Source organism: Carassius gibelio, chromosome B4 (assembly GCF_023724105.1).
Source record: "Carassius gibelio isolate Cgi1373 ecotype wild population from Czech Republic chromosome B4, carGib1.2-hapl.c, whole genome shotgun sequence".
In the NCBI taxonomy this organism is placed as follows: Eukaryota; Metazoa; Chordata; class Actinopteri; order Cypriniformes; family Cyprinidae; genus Carassius; species Carassius gibelio.
Genome location: NC_068399.1, coordinates 1434985 through 1441707, shown reverse-complemented (window position 1 = coordinate 1441707; position 6723 = coordinate 1434985).

Here is a 6723-nt window from a genome sequence, read left to right as displayed (position 1 = left end):
GATCATATGCTACTGCTGCCTGCCGGTGTGGTGCAGTAAAATGACAGACGGGGAGACATTAATTAATTTCACATCTCAATTTTATGCTGGTTTTATTGTTACACATGACGCGGACTCGACTTCACTCTGAATATTTTCCGAGTCCAAAATGTTCAAGTCCGTGTCAAGTCCGAGTACAAATTCAACCGAGTGCGTGACAAGTCCGAGTTCATTCAAAATTGGACCCCAACTCTATCAAATGGAATAACTTCAACATCAGCAAGCAATTTGCCTTTTTCAGAGCCCTGAAGGCAGGGCTCACCGATTATGAATGTATAATTCATATTGATTTCTCAGAGAACTAAGTGGTCCTCCGAGATCCAGGCCGCGCAATTTGGGGGGTCACAGCAACAGGCCATCTTGCATTTAGGTGTACTATACACCGCGCCAAATGCCACACCCACCTGTTTCTGTACGGCGACTCCCTCAGGGAAAAAAGGATCAGCTGCAATATGAGCTTCTTAGGCCAGTGCTGACATACGTCAAACAGGAGCATCCTACTGTGAAGGTGAGGCAACTTTTTCCTCTTCTGCACATAATTTCACAAATGGGGCTTCACACAAGGCACATGGAACTACTCGAGGTCATGGGAAGGGGGCTCCTGAAGGAGTAGGAGGTGCACTGAAGGGACAAGCTGATGGCCTTGTCATCAAAGGCCATGACATCATTGACGCTAGGTCTCTGTGCTCAGCGCTGATCAGAGCACACACCTCCATCAAGCTGTTCTATGTGGATGAGGATGATATAGATCAGGCAGTGCAGGCTATGCCTCAGAACATCCCAACAGTTCCCTCAACCATGCACCTTCATAAAGTTGTGACCTAAGAAAGAGGTGTCCTTATCTGCTGTGAGGCTTCAGTGCCAGTGCCCTGGATCTCAGGCCTTCAGTTTGCTGCGTGATAACCAAACTCCAATACACGACAACACCGTTGACTGGACCAATTCCAAGGTCATTGGAAAGCAGGCATGTACTGGCCATCGGGACTACCGGGAGATTCCCGGTGGGCCGCGGTCTGGTTGGGCCGGTGCGTTATGTATTTTGTTTTTAAATCATTAATAATCGCAAATATGTTCGTTATTATATTGTTGTATGGTACAATTCCGGCCTTTTTTTTTTTTTAAGGTTAGTAACAATAATTTATTTTAAACATTACAAAAAGCAGTATAAAGAACAGATAAAACGACGCGTGCGCATGATGCTGATGCGAGCTGCGAGGCGTGACGTGTTCACTGCTCATTGGCCAATAAGAATGAAGTTCTAGCCTTGAAAAGCGGCCCATTACAACAACGAAATTAAATACTTTAAATAATAAAATATCTAAGCGTAAAGGAGGGGCCGAACGTTGAGAGAGAGAAAACGACAAGCACTTGAGGCAGATAAATGTGTCAAGATAAATAAATTATTTGCTGGAAGGCAAAGAACTATAGACTCAGTGATCTATATAAATTACTTTAAAAATTCTCAGCCCTCAGGTTCTGTCCATTTTATTACAAAATTCAGACAATACCGTTTTGGCGTAAAAAAAAAAAATGTGACGTGGCAGATCGCTTTAGCGCCCAGTTCAAGTAAACGGATCATCTGTTACTTTGTTTAAAGATACAGTACAACTTACCGAAATGTATATATGCCTCATAAATAATATCGATCAATCAGTCATCAGTAAAAACAGCAGGAGAACAATTTTGTCACAGAACATTTACATTTACCTCAAGAAAGCCATTTAAAGACCATAGCAGGTTAGTTGAGAAAAATAGCCATAAGAAAGGAGTATTTTGCTAAATATGTGCACTATAGTACATATTTATTAAATATTTTTTTTACCTGTCATTAAATAATTGTTATTATAATGAAAACTGCATTACATTTAATTATTTTTAACATTTAATAATACAAGCTGATGCTCTATGTCTCTGTATATTTACAGCATTTATGGAAGATATATTTTTTCAATTTGTAATTAATTGAGAAAAAAATCTCTTAAAGTGCCAGGCAGAAGCCTTATACCTGCTGTCGGTCTGTGTCATTGTGAACAAAAGACAAAGAGAAATAACTCACTGCTCTTGAATAACAGCTTTAACAAGGATATATGTGTGTGTGTTAAGTGAAGTATTTTATATTTGGATGTGCAATATCTGTACCTGAAAACGGTGCTATTTATTATATTTTTTTCTTATTTTATTACTGACTGTTCACTTGTCTTCATTACTGTTTGAACTTAATAGTTAGTGTTTATTGTGGTATTGAAATTGGAATTGTGAAATGAGATTGCAGCTTATTTACAAAGAAAACAATAGCAATTTTTGTAAGTATTTATTTTTAGCAGGGCAAGTACAGTTTTGAACCCTTGCATCGAGCTCTGCATTTGAACATATCAGCCAGTCTACTTCAAGGATTTTTAAAGGCCTTTGATCATGTTAAGAATTTTTTTTAAATAAATCACTACACAACGTTCTTTGTCTTAATTACTCTTTTATTTTATTGTAGATCAGTGGTCTTTATAAAACATTTAGTGTAGATCAGTGGTCTTAATACTAGCCTACTATAAGCAGACAACAGGTCAGAGGTAATATGTGTAATATAATTAATAAAAAAATAAAAAAGTGTTATGTTGCTGCACTATTAGATTAATAAGAAGCACATCAATTAAGACCTTTAGATATATATATTAATAAATATCTTTAATCTTTATTGCAACATACCAACCTGACTATGTCCTCCTTCCCATTTGTCACGGTCGTGACAAATGTGGGGGCTCGTCCTTAAATTTAAGTGATTTGTTTGGTAAAAATATTACTCAGTTTTATTGATTTGATGATTGATTCGTTAAATTAATATTTCTGTTTGCTCTTTTGGTAAAGTTTAATATTTGGTTCTACAAATTCTGGAGGATCTAGTGGTTGGTTTGTTTGTTTTGTTGCTCTGCGGGAGTTCAGGTTTGGTAAGTATTGGCTACTCTTTGTATATATTTAGAGGGGAAGTTTATTATTGGATTTGCTTTTCCCTGGTTAGGCTTAGCGGGGTATCCTTAACGGGATACTCTGATCTTCTTTATTTTAGTTTTTTTTTTTTTTTTTGTACGGTCAGCAGTCAGAGCAGTTGTCTCGGGAACACATCCGTGTTTTGTGGTAGTGACTTGTTAATGGGTTGCTATTGCGAACACTGGTTTATGGTGTATAAGAACCCACTGCAAGTAACTGTATGAAGATTAGGGATGATTTTATGTAGTTTTGAAGTTTAGTTAGAGGGAATTGCTTATCCAAATTCTACCCCTCAAATATGTTTGGAAAAATTAAGTAGCCAATTTGTTGTTTGACCATGGCCTCAAAAATTGGGGAGTTTATTAGTGCTCCATCTGAAAGTTTGTTGAATAATTTAACTAAGGATCAATTGGTAGAACTTGCAGGTCACTATGAAATTAACTTGGTAAGCCAAGATAAACGATTATTTTTGATAAAAACAGAGCTAATTGAACGTGGAATTTTAGACCCTCAGTCTCCAGAAGGTGCTTCAGGTTTCATTGATGCATCTGCAATGTCTCCTTTAACGTTTGAGCAACAAAAACAACTCTTGTTAATTCAGAATGAGATGAAAGAGAAGATGTTAGAAGCGCAAAATCGCGTGGAGATGTCTAAAATTCAATTACAACAACAGCAACTTGATCTTGAACGTTGTCGTTTAGATTTGATAAGAGGAGGAAAACTTGGGGTAATGGCAGGTGTAGACCGTGACTTGACTTTGTGTAAATTTGATGTAGTGACTAATAGGAGATTGATCCCTAGGTTTGACGAGAAAGATGTCGAACGCTGCTTTTTGTTGTTTGAGCGTGTGGCAGATGCAAGAAAGTGGCCTGATGAGGAACGTACACTTATGTTGCAGTCTGTTTTTACAGGCAAAGCTCAAGAAGCTGTCTGTTTATTTCTTCCTCGTCCGTGATTTAGTTAAGTTAATGTTGTACCCTACGTTTCTATATTGTCTTATGTTGGATGTGCCCTTATTCTCCTACGATTATTAAAAGTACCTTTTTGTATATAGTCACCAGCATAACAGTAACACTCTCCACAAGGACTTGGCTAGTTGGGCTACTGCTACAAGCCAGACCCACAAGACACTAAATTAGCTTCTTTATGTGCTCAGATGTCATGGCCATAGGCTTCCCGAAGCATTCTTGATACTCCACAAGGACATGCATTTCACAATAAACGCAATGGACACTATATTTATAAGTGTCATTTTAATTAAGAACTTTTCAAAAGAGACACTGCCAGGGCAAGTTCACCTGTGCATTAAATTGGATAGTGTGGCATTGTTTAAATGAAGTAAATGTAAGAAATTAAGTACAGATGTAATTACATGTCGTTTTTTTTTTAAAATATAAGTACAATGTAAAAACATGTATGTACACAATAAATACATTGTACTAAATTATTAATTAAAATGTAAGTACATAGTAGTTAAGGCCACTTAATATAAAGTGGGTCCAGTGTATGGTTGAGAATGGCCCACAGAAATGTCCTGATGGACCAGAGTAGAAGGAGTTTTTCCAAAGCTTACTGTTTTCGCTCAATGTCCAATGGAGAAAAAGTGCTGCGGAATTGGTTACTGTACTCTAAAAGCACAAATAAAGTGTATTGTTTTGCATGTAAGCTTTTTGGTAGAGCTAGAGTTGTTGGCACACGTCTTATTGTGGGGTACAATAACTGGCAGTGGTGATCACATAAATGCTTATCTGTTGTGGAAAGAATTAGCATCACGCTTATGCCTTGGTAAAACTATTGACAACATTGCAAAGATCCATAGATGCTGAAAATGCACACTACAGAAGTGTGTTAACGAGAGTGATTGACTGCATACTATTCCTTGCAGAAAGGACCTTCCACTAAGGGGGAAGAATACTAAGTTAGGAGATCCTAAAAAAGGAAATTTCCTGGGTGTCCTTGAGGTCATAGCACAATATGATGTCACACTAGCAAAGCATCCTAGGAAGGTAGCTTCTAAAGAAACCACAGGATATCTTCCCTGGTGCACTCAAAATAAATTTTTAGATTCAATTTCAAAATGTGTACTTGGTCAAATTTGTACCCAGGTCCAAGCCTCCAAGTACTTTGCAGTGGAGTTGGATTGCACACCTGACATTTCAAAGCAGGAGCAGGCCTCCATAATAATCTGGTATGTTCATACAGACGACAAAAAGAATGCCACCTTCAACTCTTTTGTTAGTTTCATAGTAGTGAAAAACACAACTGGTAAAGGCCTCACAGAAACACGGACTGGGGTGCTGGATAACCTGGGGTTGGAGTTGGCTAAATGTAGGAGCAGAGCTATGACAATGGCTCAAATATGAAGGATATACACAAGGGTGTGCAAGCATTGGTGCAGTAGAAGTGTCCAGAGGCACTATTTATCTCATGCTCTAACCACAGTCTGATCCTTCGGATATGCGATGCTGCGTCATCAAACAGAATGTGTCTAACCTTTTTTGGCTCTCTCCAAAGACTTGATGTTATGTAAAATAGATACTGATGCAAGTTGCAAGTAAAATATCTTTTATTTGAGAGAACAGTAGAGGTCTTTCCGTTGCAGCCAGCAGGAGAGTGGTGACGCAGGGACTTCGGTGGGCAATCCAGGTTAGAGCTGTAATCGGGCCTCAAAAGTTAGGCCCGACATGACCCGAGCCCGACAGGTTTCGGCCCGAGCCCGACAAGTACATTTTGATTGACAGCTTTTTTTAAAGCCCGAACCCGTTTACAGCCCGACATTATTCAAATGTGCGCACGCACACAGCTCTTTTGCCAACAATGAGCAATTTATTCATGTTTTAACATAATTTACTCATAACTAACGTAGACTAGACCACTTGGAAGTTGGAATAAAGAAATAAAATAAGTCCTGTGTCACATCAAAACATCTCAGCATTCTAGACATAGGGCTCATTTAACCTATAAATAGACCAACGCACCAATAAAAACGAGTAATTAAAAAAAATTAAATTAAGATAAATTTTAAATTAAGATGGGTATTTGGCAATAACGAAATTAAGATAAAGGCTCCGCCGGATTTGTTTTATTTAATAAAAGAATAATGCCAACATTAGCGTAAACACTCTGTCAACATTATGCATTTAAGACTCAATGAATATTTAGTTATCATTTGAAAAACCTTTACTCACAGAGATTAGGCTAGGTCTACATGTTTATGTGGAGGAAAATGATTGAATCCACTGTAGATGTCTTCAGCGCGCTCCTGCGCTCAATGATGGTGCGTCATTATTCACTCATTATTCTCATTATAAGCATGGTCAAAACTTTTCCACACCTCAGACTTCGCTTTAGTTGCTGGTGCAACCAAAACATAATCACCAGAGGCAAGCCTCCGTTACACCTGCTCAGCATTCATTTTCGCATCTTTCTCGCGCTAATCGAAACACATCACATGACCGCTCGTTTACCTCGCAAACCGGAGCGCAAGCCCGAGCCCAGCCCGAGCCGGCGTAAGATGATAGAAATTAAGCCCGAACCCGACCCGCATTAAATAGGCTGGGGAAATTACATGCAGCTGCCGCTGATCACTGATGATCCCACATCAACAATAAGTGTAATGAGCCATCTAACATACACAAACACACAAGACTAGGATGAGACAGCGGATCACCAACCGTGACAGTACCCTCTCCCTTAGGAATGCCT